Here is a 20,962-nt window from a genome sequence, read left to right on the forward strand (position 1 = left end):
GGGGACACACGTGGGAAATCATCAGCCACGCTGGAATCAGTGCATTGCACTGCCTATACCCTGGCAGTTAAGCTAACCTTACAATTGACTTACCAAGGCTGTCCTCCTGTGCCCCAGTAAAATTGGATATACATTTTATGTATAGCTATGAGCCCGTTCTAAACAAATATATCCCCCTCCTTGCGCCAAAGAAGGTATTCAACTGGGTCTCCGGCTTGTTCAATTGACCAGTCTGGACAAACCCCCTCCTGAAGAAGCGGTACACTACCGCGAAACCGGTCGAGGCGATCAACTCCTTACACGCAGATATAGTTTGTGTTTAACTTACTGTTGTGCAATGTGGGGATTGTCTTTAAATGTTGTTTTATGATACCTGTTTTATGTTCAATAAATACTTGTTATTTTTTACGTAATTGTGTTTAACCAGTGCCGTGAATAGTCCCCCCCAAAAATCCCTTTTTCCCTTTCCCTTGACCTAGTTGGTGACAAACTTTTGGTTTCAAGCAGCCAATGGTGTCTCAATTAATCAGGTCTATCTATTTCATTTTCCATTTTTGGATTTATTTTTCAAATGAAACCTACTGTATAATCTATTTACCAAGATAAAATTCTTATTTCGTTTTGTACCTTTTCTTTTTTTTTAAACTCTCTTTTATTGAGTATATGCAAATAAATGTACATTCACAAAGGAATATTTTGAATACAGGAGTATACATCTGATATGTCACATAGGCAAATAGGAGTATAGGAAAGTACACTCAACAAATGGATCAAATGCATCTACAGTGAATACATTCAGAAATTTGGCAAGGGACAGATAGCATAATGCCAGTTAATGTATAACCAAACTGTAATTGATACAGTAGCTTGACCTCTAGAAAAAAAATTTGTCAGACTCACCCATGTTTTTAAGCATAATAAACTGGAGGGCCTGTGACTGAAAAAAAACATCAACTAGGTTGCGTTTGCGCTTAATAAACCATGTGGTGGCCAAGTATTAGGTACGGCCATCATGGCAATAAACAAATAAGGAAACTTAGTTGTAGAATCCTCTATTAAGAAAAGTAGACTTTCCTGTGTATCTAACCGGGGTTCCCAAATTTTATAACATTTCCCCGGGCGCCCTGTAGCCTAAAATGTCAGCTTGTACAGAGGCAAGGTTTGCTTAATTAATTTTTTTACCATGAGCCTATATGCAGAGGTTCAGAGGAAAGCCAGTGGAGGGCTATTCATTTCCCAGCATAATAGAAAATGAACCTCAAGAAATTGTTTGACGTGACAGAGAAGTCATATATTTTCTTTGAATTTATTTTCATCTGTTGATGGACAGGAAGCTGTTCTCTAATGCTACATCTGTCACCTCTGTGTCCTTTCTTGACTTCCAACTCAATATTGATTCTGAAACGTTTCTAAAATATGCAATAGAATCTTTAAAGGCATATTCATACATATGCACTACAGTACCACAAACCTTAGCATGTGTTATCACAATGCCTTGGCACACAGTGTCATTAATTTTACAATGCCAACCACATGCACAGTTTAAGATACCTTGGGAGATAAGATCCAGGGCCATGTTAATATCTCCTGCCAGTGTTACAAGGCTGGAGGCAAAATCTTTTAGTTTCATAATAATTTGTGAGATGAAGGTTGACCCTGGTTTGGGCAGTAAATATTAGCAAGAGTGCACTGAATGTTTTCCAAATGCCCTTAGCCCTCCGTGGTTGTCCCCTATGATATATAACAATGTGAAAGAGGTATCCTTTTGGAAACCAGCTTTAGTCTTATTGGTGTCTGCTGTCTGTCTGCTGAGTTTGCTGCCTTTTTTTTTACGAATACAAATATAGTTTGCTGCCTTTAGCATCATGTCCTTCTTAAGTAATTGTTTCAGATTTTTTTTTAGGCTGTTGTGGTTGAGTTGATGAAATAGTATACAGGTGTAGAAAAAACAGGTTTTCCTTCAGGCCTACCATGCTTTTTGTAAAATCCAGCCTTGACAGATTTAGAATTCTGAATTTTGAATTTATATTGTAAAAAAATATTAATGTAAAACAAAAGATAAAAATGTATTAAGGCTTCTAAACAACATTGTACTAAAGCAGCTGACCCAATAACCCAATGCATGGTATATATAAATCAAGAAACATAAATTGTAGAGCATAAAATATCATGTGTATATAACATGCAAGTATTACATATACAGTATTAAAGTGTTTCCTATTAACGAAAAACCCATACATCAAGGTATATAATTTAATGAAGTGAAAAAGTCCCTTTAAAGAACCACTAAAAAGTCCATAGGAGTATTTGTGGATTGAAAATACTGTGCAGTTGTGGATCACAACAAAAATCCCCAAGCATTTTAGCAGAAAGAACCCACCACAGAAAACCGCCACAGTAAATAAGTGGGGACTTACCAGTATCTAGTGACTGTCACAAAGAGAGGTCTCAAAGGGCATTATGGCAATCCTCACACAGACTTGTAGCCGCTCCGGAGGTCCTGACACATTACTTCAGCATCAATCGAATATAGTGAAGCTCCACACAGGCAACACAGGCAAGGGTTATTAAAAAGGAGACAGAGAACACCTAAAATATTTTATTAAATATCCCCGTACATTTAATTATTGATATATTGATATTTTATTGATATATGGATTTTTCGTTATAAGCACACTGTGGTGGTTTTCTGTGGTGGGTTCTTTCTGCTAAAATGCTTGGGGATTTTTGTTGTGATCCACAACTGCACAGTATTTTCAATCCACAAATACTCCTATGGACTTTTTAGTGGTTCTTTAAAGGGACTTTTTCACTTCATTAAATTATATACCTTGATGTATGGGTTTTTCGTTAATAGGAAAACACTTTAATATATGAAATACTTGCATGTTATATACACATGATATTTTATGCGCTGTACTGTATGTTTCTTATAAAAAATATAAATGCTCTATTCATTTTACAAAAAATTATGTTCATTATGCAGTAAACCCTTAATTGCTGGTAAACAATGTGCTTATAGTGCTTTTGAGAGTAATAATGTAATCTAAATACTTATACAGTAAAACCTTGGTTTAAGAGTAACTTGGTTTTGCAAGGCAAGCAAAATGCTTTAATACATTTTGCCTTGATATACAAGCGATGTCTTGATATAAGAGTAGTGTCATGTCTCAACTGAGTATAAAAGTGAAGAGAGGAGCCTCTAAGTGGTACATTTAATGAAGGTACAACATTTAGCAACTTATTGCTACACTTAGAGGTGCCTCTCCTCTTTTATACCCTGTAAAAAAATGCTTTGATATACAAGTGCTTTGGATTACAAGCATGTTTCTGGAACTAATTATGCTCGCAAACCAAGGTTTTACTGTACTTTAAAGATTTACATTTACTCAGAATAGACACAACAGTTTAGCATTACTTTCCCAAATAGATCAACATTCATATATCAGATCAACATTAGAAATATGTAAGTTTGATTTTTCTTGCTGTTACTTTGGAAATATACATGCAATTGTAACCCAGAGCTTGAGGAAATGTGTTCATTGACTGATTAAACGATAATTGCTGTAAATGACACTTATACTGAGTGGTTAAACATAAAAGTGTTTGTAAACCCCAACAATGAATTATACTTATTTACTCTCTTTTGGTATGTTGGATATACTGTACCATCGGTAGAGTTTTTTTTTAACCGTTCGATAAGTGCAAAAAATACTTACTTGTGCCAGAAATCTTGTAAGCTAATAATTTTTGTATTCAATTTCTCTTTATTGATTTATAAAAGATGTTTACAGTTATACAAAATTCATTAAAATATACATGTACTTCTTCTCCTGTGTATTGATAAAGGACCTGGATTATTATCTATTCAATTCCTTGTTCCTGCCTTTTTTTTTTCCAAAAATTCTATAATCTCACTCACATACTTCTACTATCTTCCAAACCCATTCACTCTACCATACCACAACAAGGCAAAACAAGCTGATCATTTTTGATGATCTCTAACAGTGGTTATGGAGATGAAGAGTGATCTGTTTTTTTGGTGGTTGTTTTTTTTGCAATCTATCGGAAATTAAGGGCTGACACCACGTGCTAAGGAATCAGATTTGCATTGTCATTTCAAAGAGAAATGTAGGTGACATTATATTTCTGGCACATCAACAGTATTTTTTCCCTGTTCAGTATTTTGAAAGTGATAAAACATGAAGAAATGTGCATAAATTGCAGAGATGTACTAAATATGTTTTTTTTTTTTTTTTTTTTTTTACATGACACATGCTTTAACAAATGATTATTTATGCCATTTACCAAACAAATACAACATTCTTCAATAGCTGCATAGAAATAGAATTTATTTCTTTTCAACTACCTAATAAGCTTGCTTTATGTGTTTTGTGATATGCTTAGTACTGTTTGGTGGTTCAGCTACATCCTTGAGCTTTTCTAGTGTGGCTTATAGACTTTTAATATGAAATTTATAAAGACTATTTGCCACCCACAAAACTGTCTCCCTTTACCTCTGATCTGTCCTTTGATAGCCTTTCTCTCAATGCAGAGCTGTATGTTCTGCAATGCTGCAGTCATTCTTGGCTGGGAGAAAAAAAATTGTCCTGACTGTGCCAGGATGAGGTACACTACCTTTATTAATAAAGCACTGTGTTATTACAATGGAGTTTTATAGATATGAATTTTATAGTTATAGTGTAACTTCATTATACATGATTCAGGTGTTTTTAAATGAAAGTGAAGGTTGAAATACAATAGATTGGATATTTTACAGACCTTGGCATACCATTTCACAAATTTGGGGAATTGTAAATGAGAGTCCTAGATTTAATTGAAAAGGCTTTCAATCCAGTTTGAAATCAACACATACACAAACGTACACACACGTATATATTTAAAGGGTAACAGTCCTTTACTTTAAAGTACCTGAAATTGTAAACCTCTTAAATTAAAAATGAACAAAGCATATCTTCAGTACACGAGTGCTGCGAGTGCACGTGGGCTGTATTGTTTATTAGTGTCAGGAAGCTAGTTGATTTTGGACAGGGTATAATCCCCAATCTCCATTAAATTAGTAGGTACGATGACTGGCGGGTGTGGAGATGTGACTCGTGTACATCTTGCGGTATGTATGCGTTCCGTGGAAAGTTGGGTCCCCCAGGGTTCTGTGCTGGGACCAATCCTATTTAATTTATTCATAAAAGACTCGAAGGTTGGTGGTGAAAAGCTCAATCTCTGTATTTGCGAACCATACTAAGCTTACCGGTGCAATAACTTCTCCGCAGGATGTGGAAACCTTAAAAATAGATCTGAACAAATTAATGAAGTGGGCAAATACATGGCAAATAAGGTTTAATGTGGAAAAATTTTAAATAATTTATTTGGGTGGCAAAAATATGAATGCAATCTACTCACTGGGTGGAGAACCACTGGGGGACTCAATGATAGAAAAGGACCTGGGGGTCCTAGTAGATGATAGGCTCAGCAATGGCATTCAATGCCAAGCTGCTGCTAACAAAGCTAACAGAATATTGGATGCATATAAATGGGGATTAACTCAGCTACTCAAGAGATAAAGCAGTAATTCTCCCACTCTACAAGACTCTGGTCCAGCCTCACCTGAAGTATGCTGTCCAGTTCTGGGCACCAGTCCTCGGGAAGGATGTGCTGAAAATGGAGCGAGTACAAAGGGCAACAAAGCTAAAAAAGGGTCTGGAGGATATTCGTTATGAGGAAAGGTTGCGAGCACTGAACTTATTCTCTCTGGAGAAGAGCCGCTTGAGAGGGGACACTCGCGTCACAGAGCTATTGAAAAATTAACCAGTTTATTGTCTTCATAGCCAGAAAAGCAAGACAGGACAATTTATTGACACGTTTCACACTGACATCTCGTGCCTAATTATAATGGTTATGATTAAGCACAAGATGTAAGTGTGAACTGTGTCAACAAATTGTCCTGTCTTGCTTTTCTGGTTATGAAAACAATAAAAAGATTAATTTTGCAATTGTTCCGTGGTGGTGAGCTGCCAGTTTCTCTTTACCTTTCTTTGCTTGAGTAAACATGATAACGACCCAAAACACACCTCCAAGACGGCCACTGCCTTGCTAAAGAAGCTGAGGGTAAAGGTGATAGACTGGCCAATCATGTCTCCATACTTAAACCCTATTGGGCATCTGTGGGGCATCCTCAAACGGAAGGTCTCTAACATCCACCAGCTCTGTGATGTCGTCATGGAGGAGTGGAAGAGGACACCAGTGGCAACCTGTGAAGCTCTGGTGAACTCCATGCCCAAGAGGGCTGAGGCAGTGCTGGAAATAATGGTGACCACACAAAATATGGACACTTTGGGCCCAATTTGGACATTTTCACTTAGGGGTGTACTCACTTTTGTTGCCAGAGGTCTAGACATTAATGGCTGTGAGTTATTTTGAGAGGACAGCAAATTTACACTGTTATACAAGCTGTACACTCACTTCTTTGCATTGTAGCAAAGTGTAATTTCTTCAGTCTTGTCACATGAAAAGATATAATAAAATATTTTCAAAAATGTGTATATGTGTGTATATAATACCAAACATTTACAGTCAGGGTGAAAATGTATGTACTTCCTCTACTATGTAATTCCTGTACTGTCAGTGCCACCTAGTAGATATGATGCATCCCCCCCCCCCAGAAATACATAAATCAGGGGGAAAAAATATCGTGGCGACTAGATGGCTTTTTTTTTAAGCTTTGGATAGAGTAGGGAAGGGTTATGCCCTCTGTCTAAATCTTTATTGCTGTGTGTGTCTTTGAGAAGATTCGTCCCTGTGTTTTTAATGGTGACCACTGTTACTAAGAGAGAGACGGGAGATCCAAAGTTTTAGAGTTGTCACTAGAAAATCTTACAATAGGGTCTCCTGCTCTGGGAACAAATGTCTAAATTGCATTTCTGATTTTCTGAGAACTGGTTTTCGCTTTATGTGAATGAGGCTTTTCAGAGTATTGGTGTAGCGAATGATGAATATGGCCAGATCACACTGAACAGTGGACATGGCTTAAAGGGAGAAAGCTAAAGCTAAACTCTGAACAAAACATTTTTTGGTCATTTGCACTTTAAAAATAAATAAAGACCAATGAAATTAGTATATGGTGCAGGCTCTGCTGCATTATGTAATACTCTTACGTTCCTTCCCAACATACAGTATAGTCAGAGCTGAACATTCAATACTGAAGCTTACAATTCAGCCTGGAGTACACAGATCACAGTGGGTCACTCCCTCTGCAGCCGTCCATTCCAAAAAGTCTTCAGTTCTTTTCAATTAATGTGAGGCCTTCTGTGATTGGAGGAGGAAAGATTGCCACCTTCATCTGCGCCTTCTTGTCATTCTGATTTCTGTTGGGGTTTTTAACACACAGATTTGGAGATTCTCGTTTTAATTTTGGATGTAAAAAAGGATAATCTTCCTGGACAGAATTTTGAGAGCTTAACCACTTCAGCCCCAGACCATATTGCTGGTCAATGACCGGGCCCCTTTTTGCGATTCGGCACTGCGTGGCTTTAACTGCCAATTGCGCGGTCGTGCGACGTGGCTCCCAAACAAAATTGGCGTCCTTTTTTCCCCACAAATATAGCTTTCTTTTGGTGGTATTTGATCACCTCTGTGGTTTTTATTTTTTGCGCTTTAAACTAAAATAAAGCGACAATTTTGGAAAAAAAAATAATATTTTTTACTTTTTGCTGTAAAAAATATCCCCAAAAATATATATTCCTCAGTTAAGGCCGATACGTATTCTTCTACATATTTTTCGTAAAAAAAATAACAATAAGCGTTTATTGATTGTTTTGCGCAAAAGTTATAGCATCTACAAAATAGGGGATAGTTTTATGGCATTTTTATTAATATTTTTTTTTTACTAGTAATGGCGGCGATCAGCGATTTTTATCGGTACTGCGACCTTATGGCGGACACTTTGGACACTTTTGACACATTTTTGGGACCATTGTCATTTTATAGAGATCAGTGCTATAAAAATGCATTGATTACTATAGCCACTGGCAGGGAAGGGGTTAACACTAGGGGGCGAGGAAGGGGTTAATTATGTTCCCTGTGTGTGATCTAACTGAAGGGGGGGTGGGACTGACTAGGGGAAATAACTGATCGCTGTTCATACATTGTATGAACAGACAATCAAGTATTTCTCCCCCTGAGGTCCCGTACACGACCGAGTTTCTCGGCAGAATTCAGCCAGAAACTCGGTTCAGAGCTGAATTCTGCCGAGAAACCCGGCCGTGTGTACACTTTCGGCCGAGGAAGCCGACGAGGACCTCGGCGAGGAAATAGAGAACATGTTCTCTATTTCCTCGTTGTTCTATGGGAGAACTCGGCCCGCCGAGCTCCTCGGCGGCTCCAGGACTGAACACGCCGAGGAACTCGATGTGTTTGGCACGTCGAGTTCCTCGGCCTTGTGTACGGGGCTTGACAAGACCAGGAGCTGTGTGTTTACACACACAGCTCCTGGTTCTCGCTCTGTAACGAGCAATCGCAGGTGCCCAGCGGCGATCGCGCCCGCCGGGCACGCGCGTCCGCGTCAGTGCGCCCCTATTGGCTGAACGGTGAGATGACTTAGATCTTCGTGTTCTTGCCCAGCAGAGCCGACCTGCCGCCGTATTATACGGCGGCGGCTGGTCGGCAAGCAGTTAAGTAATAAATACACATATTTTTTATTTTATTTTAACCCCCTCAGCGGTATTCCCGAGTCTGGCTCGGGGTGGAATTTCAGCACCAGCGGTAACCCTGAGCCAGACTCGGGATCGCATCGCAGTATCCACAGGCAGGGAATTACTTACCTTGTCCCCTGGATCCTGCGATGCCTCCCCGCTGTGTGATCGAGCTGTGTCTCCTCGCTCGATTCACACAGTGCCAAGTGCCGCCAAGCTCCGTTCCCTGCAACGTTACGATGCATGGTGGCGGAGATCGGCGCCAAATTCAAAAAAGTAAATACACACAATACATACAGTATACTGTTATCTTATAGATTACAGTACTGTATGAAATAATTACACACACCCTTTGTCCCTAGTGGTCTGCCCAGTGCCCTACATGCAGTTTTATAGTATAAATGCTGTTCTTTCTGCCTGGAAACTGTAGATTGTCCATAGCAACCAAAAAGCATCCCTTTACATCTAAAGTGGTTTTAGAGCTGCTAGGAAACAGCGATAATAAATTAGAATCACGTGCAGAATTGAGCAATAGCGATTTGAGGGGAAATTCGTCATAAAAAAAAATAAAAGTAATGACAGCGACAATTCTGCAACTGAGCAAATTTCAGTGTTTTTGATTTGATTACATTATTGAATAATTTTATTATAATTACCTTATTATTTGTTATAATTATTTATAGTTATTTATTATATTATAATTTATGATTTTGTTTTTCAAACTTTATCATACCCGGGATGTCTATTAGACTCTTGTTTGGACAGATTTAAGTAAGTTATTCCTAAGAATTACAGGCCTATAATATAAAACGCCAAATTTCCATGCAAAATAATGGTACCGCTTTCATCACCTAAAATCTGACATAATCATCCCGCCAGGGAGGTTAAAGGCCTCATTAAAATCGGTACTGGAACCCCTACTGCAAACAGTAGACATTTGTTTTGGTGCATGCGGGCAGCTTATGAAAGTGAATTCAGCTGCATTCAAGGCTGTGCACCTGCACCACTACATCTGCAACCACTTCCATAGGTTGCCTGCACGCAGTAGAGGTGTGTACGCGGCTAATGCCGCGTACACGGTCTGAATTTCTGATAAGAAAAGTTTGATGTGCGCTTTTGGTCGGAAATTCCGACCATGTGTAGGCACCATCTTACTTTTCCTGTCGGAATTTCCGATAGCAAAAATTTGAGAGCTGGTTCTTAGTTTTTGCTGACGGGGAAAGTTCTTGTCGGCAATTCCGATTGTCTGTATGCAATTCCGACACGCAAACATACATGCTCGGAGTCAATTTGACGCATGTTCGGAATCATTGAACTTCATTTTCTCGGTGTTGTAGGTCACCGCGTTCTTGACGGTTGGAATTTTGTGTGACCGTGTGTATGCAATACAAGTTTGAGACAAAATTTTGTCGAAAAAAAATCCACGGTTTTCTTGTCGGAATTTCCGAACGTGTGTACGCGGCATTAGAAAGAAACAAAATTATTATATTTTTAAATAGTTTTGTAAATTATTTCTAAAATATTTTCTATTATATAAAGACTAGAGCTGCGGGCATATGTAAGCAGCATGAATGTATTTTAATGAGTCTAGTTTACACCATTGTGGTGATTTCATGTGTGTTTAAAAAACAATATAGCATGCATTTTTTGCACATTCTGGAAAGCATGTAAAAGCACATAAATGCAATGTAAACACAAGTAAAAAAAAAAACATATAAACACACATGAATGCATGGTAAACCCAAATAAAAAAAACAACAAACAAAAATACCTAAAATGCATGTAGAACTGTGCACTGAACACAAGGATTGTGATGTAAACAAGCTCACCCACTGAGCAGCCAAGATGCATCCATGTTAAATATCTTAGCTTTGACTACTTGCACCTATGTAGTTATGAACACTTTCCTCTCATATATCATTTTAGTTTTAGTAACATCCATCACTTGAAACCAATGGTCACATTTGTGCAGATCTGTCAGGACACGTTAATCCAGTGCTTTGCTGACTGGCACAAATGACATTTTTGTTCCAGTACCAGAAGGCAGTGTGAATCTTTATAAAAAAAAGACCGAAAACTATCCTATGAAAATGGGGGTTTCTGGCTCATCTTAACTCAATTATTTCCAGTTATTCAATTTGGTTCAATATATTCAATTTAGGTTGATGTATTTTTTTTTTTTAGCTGAGCATATATGACTATGATTATTAGTTTATGTATGTATTAAAGCATGTAACGTCACTTGTCAAAAAATGCATGAATAAACTTCCCTAAAGAAAGATGATCTGATGGGTAAAATGTCAAGCACAATTATATCAAACAAAAAGAATTACAATGAACACATACATCCCACTGCAGTATCCCCAGTGACAGTAACAAAGTATTTGCCACTTTTATGCATATTCATAAAATAAAAGTGACATTATTTTTATTCACTGACAGCATTAAGGCCATTCCAGCTATCCCAGTCTAGCTGTGAGTATCACAAGGCACTCAAAATGTAATATCCATCCTGAATTATAAGTAGGAGGCTGAAGCATGTGATAAATCAAAAGAATAAAATAAAATAATATATATATATATATATTTATATACACACACACTATATTACCAAAAGTATTGGGATACCTACCTTTGCACGGACATGAATTTTAATGGCATCCTAGTCTTAGTCCGTAGGGTTTAATATTTGGTTGGCCCAACCTTTGCAGAGATAACAGCTTAAACTCCTCTGGGAAGGTTGTCCACAAGGTGTGTCTATGGGAATGTTTGGCCATTCTTCCAGAAGTGCATTTGTGAGGTCAGGCACTGATATGGATGATAAAGTCTGGCTCGCAGTCTCCGCTCTAATTCATCCCAAAGGTGTTTTATGGGGTTGAGGTCAAGACTCCTGACCCCTGAAAAACAACCCCACACATAATCCCCCCTCCACCAAATGATTTGGACCAGTGCACTAGGCAAGGTCCATAAAGGCATGAATGAGCGAGTTTGGGGTGGAGGAACATGACTGGCCTGCACAGAGTGCTGACCTCAACTCGATACCTTTGGGGTGAATAAGAGACTGCGAGCCAGGCCTTCTCGTCCACATCAGTGCATGACCTCACAAATGCGCTTCTGGAAGAATGGTCAAACATTCCGATAGACACACCCTACCGACTAATACTAGGGTGCCACTAAAGTTCATGTGCGTGTAAAGGCAGGCGTCCCAATACTTTTGGTAATATATACCGTATTTATCGGGGTATTGCGCGCTCCGGCGTATAGCGCGCACCCCTAAAGTTGACCTGCATTCCTGTAAAAAAAATTTTTAAGTACTTACAGTTTTGGTGTCTTGAGCGCCGTCCATCGGCGGCCTCGTCGGGTCCGGCGTCCGTCTGCGGCTTCGGTGGTGTCCTCCTCGTCAGGTCCGGCGTCCTTCTGCGGTGTCCTCCCCGCTCGATCCCCGCTTCCCGCGCTGAGTTTGAACTACTGCCCTGGCATATACCGAGCGCAGTACACTCGTGTATAGTCGGGCAGGCTCGGCTCCTCTCGCGGTCACGTCCTGTGCATCCTGTAAGTCCAGGACGTGACTGCGAGAGGAGCCGAGCCTGCCCGACTATACACGAGTGTACTGCGCTCGGTATATGCCGGCGCAGTAGTTCAAACTCTGTGCGGGAAGCAGGTATCGGCGTATATCGCGCACCCACGATTTTGCCCTGAATTTCAGGGCAAAAAAGTGCGCGGTATACGCCGATAAATACGGTATATATATATATATACACACTAGGGTTGGACAAAATTATGGAAAAACTAGGTAAAATAATTAAATTGTTACCTAATATGGTTTTGGACAGCCTTTGGCATTCAAGACAACCTAAATTTACCTGGGAATTGACAAAAAAAACTCTTGGATGGTGGATAATGGAATCTGACACCACTCTTCATGCAAAGAAAAGAAAAAAGGGGGTTCCCTTGGGTGGACTTTTAAGGCACTGATAGTATTAATTCCAAATATACGGGATATTGAGGTAAAAAAATAGTTTTTATCCACAATTATACATATTTATCAAAAAAAAATTATATTGAATTAAAATATACAGTTCCAAAGATTGACACCATATAGATAAATACATGAAAACCTTATTTACATCTGACGCGTTTCGGGGTAACCTTCTTCAGGGGTGTGTAGAGAAGGACAATTAGTATAAAAATACATAAAGTTAATTACATGCATTTAGAACATTATTAGTAAATATATACAAAAAGGTTTTCTTTATATATGATGTATATACATGTAATCATTCACTTACGTATTAAAAATGTAGTAGAGGGATGATGAATATTCCCCCCCCTCTCCTGAACCGTACCAGGCCACATGCCCTCAACATGTGGAGGGTAAAGGTGACATACCGGTACTGGCCAAGCATATCTCCAGACCGAAACCCTATTGAGCATCTGTGAGGCATCCTAAAACAGAAGGTGGAGGAGGGCAAGTTCTCTAACATCCACCAGCTCCGTGATGTCGTCATGGAGGAGTGGAAATGGACCCCAGTAGCAATCTGTGAAGCTCTGGTGAACTCCATGCTTAAGAGGGTTAAGGCAGTGCCGTAAAATAATGGTGGCCACACAAAATATTGACTATTTGGGCCCAATTTGGACATTTGCACTTAGGGGTGTACTCACTTCTGTTGCCAGCGGTTTAGACATTAATGGCTGTGTGTTGAGTTATTTTGAGGGGACACCAAATTTACACTGTTATACAAGCTGTACACTCACTACTTTACATTGTAGCAAAGTGTCATTTCTTCAGTGTTGTCACATGAAAAGATATAATAAAATATTTACAAAATGTGAGGGGTGTACTCATTTTTGTGAGATACTATATATATATATATATATATATATATATATATATATATATATATATATATATATAATTTTTATACATGTTGTACGATTCTATTACTGACCTCCTTTTAAAATGCTAGTTGCCGGGCTAGCTGGATTTACTACATACTATTTACTATATCCGTGCAACCTGTAATACTAGAATGCCTAATTTGGATAGTTGTTTTAGATGCATACATATTGAAACCACTGGGTCACTATGTCAGCCAGGCAAAATAAATATGTGTAATCTTTGTGTAGTGAATTATTTATTACCACTCAGTTCTATCAGAAGTGCATAATAAAGAATCAAGTAACAGCTGGTCTCCAACCTGAAACAATACAAATGCAGTATCGCCACAGGTTACTAACATAGGCCTCATCTGAATAGACACACTGGGATTTGTTTTGTAAAGTTTGAGGCCGGGTTCACACCTTTGCGAATTGAATGCGCGTTTCCCTGCATTCAATTTGCATAGCAGGAGAATGTGACTGGCTCCCTATGGAGCCAGTTCACATATCTTTGCAGTGGGTCTGGTGTGGTGTGCGGGAAAAACGTGTGCTTTTTTGGTGTGTTTTAGGTTCGATTTCAGTCCAAAATTTGGGCTTAAATCGTACCTGAACAAGTGAACCAGCACGCACGAGACCCCTGCTGTGCGCCGCTTGCGACGGCGGTGTGAACCTGGCCTTATGCCGCATACACACAACCATTTTTAATGGTCTAGAAAAATTTCTCGACGTGATTCTTGTCAAGCCTGCCTTGCATACACACGTTTGTGAAAAAAAATGCTCGAGCAAAGCGCGGTGACGTACAACACTTACGACGGCACTATAAAGGGGAAGTTCCATTCGGATGGCGCCACCCTTGGGGCTGCTTTTGCTGATTTCCTGTTAGTAAAAGTTTGGTGAGAGACGTTTCATGCTTTTCAGTCTGTTAGACCGTGACAAATGTGCTATCTCTATTACGAACACTAGTTTTACCAGAACGAGCGTTCCCATCTCATAACTCGCTTCTGAGCATGTGCAGGTTTTTAACATCGTTAAAGCCGACACACCACCGTTTTTCACAAGGTGAAAAACAAAAACGTGAAAAACGACACGAAAAAAGAGAGTGTGTTCTAAATTTTTAATGGCCATTTTTCACGTCATGAAAAATGCTCTGGAGCCCACACACAATCGTTTTCAATGACATTAAAAAAAAATGTAATTTTTCACGTTATGAAAAACGGTCGTGTGTACGCGGCATTAGAGATTGTTAACTTTTCAAAGGGAACATTCACATTGGAAAGTGAATGTTCACTGAGCTTAAAGTGTAACTCTACTTTTGTTAAGAAAATTATTTAATTTTATAAATTTATTTGAATAAGATTTGTTGCAGATTGCTACCTTTTTCTGTAGCTGCTTGTTTCATCCTGTCCTTCCTAATCAGATTTTCTGAATATTTATACAAAAAAGTGCTGTGCTGATGTAATACTAAAATACAGTAATAAATCCTTGTGTGAAAGACTTCTATGGGTGCCTGGTCCCAGGCATTGGTGAGCGTGTACACGAGGTACCCCCTGTAATAGGCCTCTGAGATGGAGATCGATAGATAGATCGATAGATAGATAGATAGATAGATAGATAGATAGATAGATAGATAGATAGATAGATAGATAGATAGATAGATAGATAGATAGATTTGTGTGCAGAGGTCTTTGGCGTATTTATAGTACAGTGCAGCTCTCTATTATCACAGTGAGAATACAATAAACAATCTCACACACGTTGTGTTAGGTAGGTTATGGTGGCTTATAGATAAATACTTTGGACATCACACTCTGTTGTACAATTTCATGGCAGGCAGGAATGCCCTGAAGGGATACTCAAATCTTAACAATCCAATTGGCTACACTACATGAGCATCTCTAAAAGACACTAACGTGTTTCCTTGTCATATTATCTTATGACATGTAAGTGTCTCTACTTTTATATCTTTATTGATTTACATATGTGCTGAGCATTCCATGTAAATGTATAATACATTTTATTTTTTTTACATTTGCACAGGAGAATTCCGCATAAAGCCTAAACAAGTTGTTGTGTAAAATTAAAGTTATGGCGCTCCCTAGTGGTTAAAATAAAATTACCTGTGCTTTAACTTTTGATTGTTCGAATTTTAAAATATTTTGTAAAGCAGAATGGCCTCTTTAAAAATATCTATCTATCTATCTATCTATCTATCTATCTATCTATCTATCTATCTATCTATCTATCTGTCTGTCTGTCTGTCTGTCTGTCTGTCTGTCTGTCTGTCTGTCTGTCTATCTATCTATCTATCTATCTATCTATCTATCTTGCTTCTGTCCATCTATGCTTTTGTATTTTTCGAAATATTAACTCTTTTTGGGAACTGTATTTATAATATAAATAATACATTTATTATAAATATTAAAATCGATATTCACATAATAAATATATAATACATTTATTTTGAACAATTTTACATTTCATTCCAGAAAAGCCTGCAATGCTAAATGATGCATTCTATATGTCTGTTACTTTATTCTAAGATTGTCTGGAATAGGTAACCAATCACACACACGTTATGTGATTCAAACTGATTAATATAATTTCTTCTATTCCTGTTGGTGGGATCCGAGGTGTCTGAAAATGTCAGATTTTTAGCCAAGAGATTTATTTATTTATTTACCTAGTGTGACAGGATAAGACGCTGTCATGGTAAAATTGGTGATTTAAAGGACACAGAGGGGGTTATTTACTAAAGGAAAATCCACTTTGCACTACAAGTGAAAAGTGCACTTGGAAGTGCAGTCACTGTAGATCCGAGGGGGACATGCAAGAAAAATAAAAAACAGCATTTTAGCTTGCACATGATTGGATAATAAAATCAGCAGAGCTTCCCCTAATTTCAGATCTACCCCTCAGATTTACAGCGACTGAACTTCCAAGTGCACTTTCAGTGCAATTTCAAGTGCACTTTACAGAGGAGAGGAGACCGATGCTGTATCTCTTGTACATATGGACACAGATCGGTCACCTCCCCCAGTCAGTCCCCTACCCCCACAGTAAGAATCACTCCCAGGGAACACATTTAACCCCTTGATCGCCCCCTAGTGTTAACCCCTTCCGTGCCAGTCACATATAAATGTCAGTCACAGTAATCAGTGCATATCCATAGCACTGTTCGCTGTATAAATGTGAATGGTCCCAAAATAGTGTCAAAAGTGTCCGATGTGTCCGTCGCAATATTGCAGTCCTGACAAAAATTGCAGATAACCGCCGTTACTAGTAAAAAAAAAAAAATTTAAAACGTCATAAATCTATCCCCTATTTTATAGGCGCTATAACTTTTGCGCAAACCAATCAATATACGCTTATTGCGATTTTTTTTTTACCAAAAATATGTAGAAGAATACGTATCTGCCTAAACTGAGAAAAAAAATATTGGGATATTTATTATGGCAAAAAGTAAAAAATATTGTGTTTTTTTCATAATTGACGGTCTTTTTTTGTTTATAGCGCAAAAAATAAAAACCACAGAGGTGATCAAATACCACCAAAAGAAAGCTCTATTTGTGGGAAAAAAATTATAAAAATTTCATTTGGGTACACAGTTGTATGACCGCGCAATTGTCATTCAAAATGCGTCAGTGCTGAAAGCTGAAAATTGGTCTGGGCAGGAGGGGGTTTAAGTGCCCAGTAAGGAAGTGGTTAGGTAAATACACTGAAGGTTCCATTCACATCTGAGCTTGAAGCTCCAAAATGCCCAACATCCAAAACTTAGTACATAATAGATGGGAGGAAGGATTACCTGAGTGGACCTTCGAAATTTTAGACAACAAAGTGTCTGGTACTACATCCTAAGAGAAAATCTACACAAAAAAACTAACTTGGGGACTTTAGCGGTACCACATTGAGTATAATAAAATGTCAAAAGTCTATTTGTACAAAGTAAAAACATATTAGTAATAAAAGAATACTCATATACCAATACAAAAAATGTACATGGGATTGTATTAGACATCATATAGTAGTTTCCTCATCATCCCTTGCCAAAGTTGGGTGATGGCTTGCTTACTTTGATTACTGGTGCATTTCACAGGTCACTGCTCGCTTCATCGGGAAGAGAACTACAACCAGGCTCTGTCAAATATATATGTACCCTCTAGTGCAGTGTTTTTCAACTCTAGTCCTCAAGGCACACCAACAGGTCATGTTTTCAGGCTTTCCATTATTTTGAACAGGTGATTTGATCAGTTTCACTGCCTTAGTAATCGCCACAGTCGTTTCATCTAAAGGAAACCCTGAAAACATGACCTGTTGGTGTGCCTTGAGGACTGGAGTTGAAAAACACTGCTCTAGTGTGTGCTACTAGCAGTGGCAGTGTAGGTAAAAGCATTGTCTGGCTCTAGGACTAAACCTGAGTAAATTACTTGGGCCAGGGTTATTAGAGGCCAAGGCTGGATGACTCATCCTGGCAGCTCTCTGGTGCCTCCCCCTGGTGTCTAGAATATTGGAGAATGTTCTAGAACTATAGGGCAGGAGTTGAATATTTAGTGGCCTTTAGCCAATGGGGGCCTGGCAGGTAACTAAAGAGCCTTTAAATAGTCATGAGCCATGCCTGGGGTGGAAGATGGAGAAGTAGTGCTGAGTTAGGCTGTCGGTGGCCCTTGAGGGACCCCTTACCGGGACGACTGAGCTTCAGGATGGGTGTGGAAGGATTTAGACCAGAGAGTTAGCGGGAAGGAGTAAGCAGAGACAGTGAGTAGATCAGCACGCTGCAGGGACAGACCAGGGGAGAGACTGCTAGCTATAGCAGGTCTCTCTTGAAGACTGTGGTGTGCCAAGCCTTCATCTAACCTGTGGCTGCTTCTGAAAGAAAAATAACTTTAATACAATGAAAACCTTTTGTTTTGGTGTATTTAGTTGATTTAATCTGAAGGTTCAAATGGACTTCAGAGCATTAGTACATAAATTTACTATAACGCTTAATTGTCCATAAGAGAACATAAAGTGCAGCAGTGCGTACATGAATACACTTTGTACATTTGCTGTAACCGGATCATTCTTAACAACCATGGTCAGAATGAAGAAGCACATTTTTATATCTGACAAATGTGCAGAGAAATTCCTTTGCACTTGATTGTACGAATATAACTTTACTGCAGTAAGTAAACAAATGGGCTTCTTTTTTAAATTAAATTGATATTAAACCCTTGATTTTTAAGCACTGATTTATTCACTTGCTGAGATGCAGCTTCTTTAGCTTTTGATCCTTGCTTTTGTTCCTGTTTAACCCCTTTACGCCTAAGGGGTAGAACGAATCGTAATGCCTAAGCACAAGTTTGCAACTTTGACATGTGTTATTAAAATCGTACAGATCACCACAACTACTTTGTGCATACAGGTGGACTATACCTTGTTTTTTTTCAGGACAAATTGGGCTTTCATTTGGTAGTAAAAGGTTGTGGATATCTCCTGATTTTTTTTTTTTATTATTATTATCAAAGGAAAACTGGCCCAAAATAGAAAAAACATATATATATTTTTTAAATATAGCTGTATATTTTGTGTAACTACCATAACCTACAACCAAAGAAAACCCCCCAAATATTATCCTGATTTTGGTGATCGCAGCGATACCACTTACTGTATGGGGGTTATTTACGAAAGGCAAATCCACTTTGCACTACAAGTGAAAACTACAAGTGAAATTGCACTGAAAGTACACTTGGAAGTGCAGTCGCTGTAGATCTGAGGGGGTAGATCTGAAATGAGGGGAAGCTCTGCTGATTTTATCATCCAATCATGTGCAAGCTAAAATATATATATTTTTTTCTTTGCATGTCCCCCTCGGATCTACAGTGCATGCACTTCCAAGTGCACTTTCAGTGCAATTTCAAGTGCACTTTGCACTTGTAGTTTGCAATTGTAGTGCAAAGTGGATTTGCAGTTTGTAAATAACCCCCCTATGTGTCAGTTGTTGTTTGTACTGATAGTACAGCCCAGAAGCAATAGTGCTCATTTTGCCCTTTAATTTTTTTTTTTGTCCTACCTAAAACACACTGGGCCGGATTCAGATACATTGGCGTATCTGTCCGGCCCGCGTAACGTATCTCCGATACGTTATGCCACTCTAACTTTGGGCGCAAGTTCTTTGTGAATAAAGTTAGAGCAGCGTAGCGTATGTGTTGCGGCGTAAGGCCGCGTAATTCAAATGGGGATGTAGGGGGGGGGGTAGTTTTATTCAAATTTCCCTTGACCCCGCATTTTTTAAGTTTTACTTGAATGCCGCATGCGCCATCCGTAAAATCTCCCAGTGTGCATTGCTCTAAATTACGTCGCAAGGACGTCATTGCTTTCGTTGTGAACGTAAATTACGTCCATCCGTATTCGCGAACGACTTACGCAAACTACATAAAAATTTCAAAATTCGGCACGGCAACGACGGCCATACTTAACCCAGCCTCATAGACCCAGGGGTAACTATATGCTGGAAAAAGCCGAATGCAAGCGACGTAAAAAAAAAAGCGCCGGGAGGTCGTTTGTTTCTGAATCGCCGTAACTCCTCATTTGCATATTTGTCACGTATACAAACGGAAGCGCTACCTAGCAGCCAGCGTGAGATTGCAGCCTAAGATCCGACGGTGTAAGTCACTTACACCTGTCGGATCTTAGGGAGATCTATGCGGAACCTGATTCTATGAATCAGGCGCATAGATCCGACCGACGGAACGTATAAGACGACCCACTAATTTTCCAGCTAAAATGCTGGTTTTGGGATATACTCACTGTATAAGACGACCCCTCACTGTGCCATTATACATGCCTCACTGTGCCATTATACATGCCTCCCTGTGCCATTATACATGCCTCACTGTGCCATTATACATGCCTCACTGTGCCAGTATGCCTGCCTCACTGTGCCAGTATGCCTGCCTTAATGATCTTCCTACCTTCTCCTGTTTGCAGAGTTTCTCAGGCTGCGGGCATCCATTATTCAAAAGCCGCGCCTCCTCCTCAGGCTGTTCCGTGATAGGCGGAACACAAATTTTCCCAGCAGAGCCTCTGTTCCGCCTATCACGGATGTCCTCTCGTCCGAGGCCGAGGATGAGAAGGCATCCGGGATAGGCGGAACACTGAACAGAGGCTCTGCTGGGAAAATTAGTGTTCCGCCTATCACGGAACAGTCTGAGGAGGAGACGCGGCTTTTGAATAATGGATGGCCGCCGTCTGACAGACAGGTACCCGGCGTATAAGACGACCCCCGACTTTTGGGGCATGATTTTAGATGCAAAAAGTCGTCTTATACGCAGGAAAATATGGTAGTGTTCTCTGAGTCCCTTCCACTCCACATTTTAAGATGTACCACTCTTTCTCTTTGT

General features: G+C 39.2%; 1 protein-coding gene across 4 annotated transcripts in view; it reads left to right on the top strand.

The window, feature by feature from the left end:
• RALYL (RALY RNA binding protein like) overlaps positions 1 to 20,962 on the top strand; it is a 1,196,807-nt gene that overhangs the window by 787,954 nt on the left and 387,891 nt on the right. The window lies entirely within an intron of this gene.

The sequence above is a fragment of the Rana temporaria genome, chromosome 5 (genome assembly GCF_905171775.1).
Source record: "Rana temporaria chromosome 5, aRanTem1.1, whole genome shotgun sequence".
Classification (NCBI taxonomy): domain Eukaryota; kingdom Metazoa; phylum Chordata; class Amphibia; order Anura; family Ranidae; genus Rana; species Rana temporaria.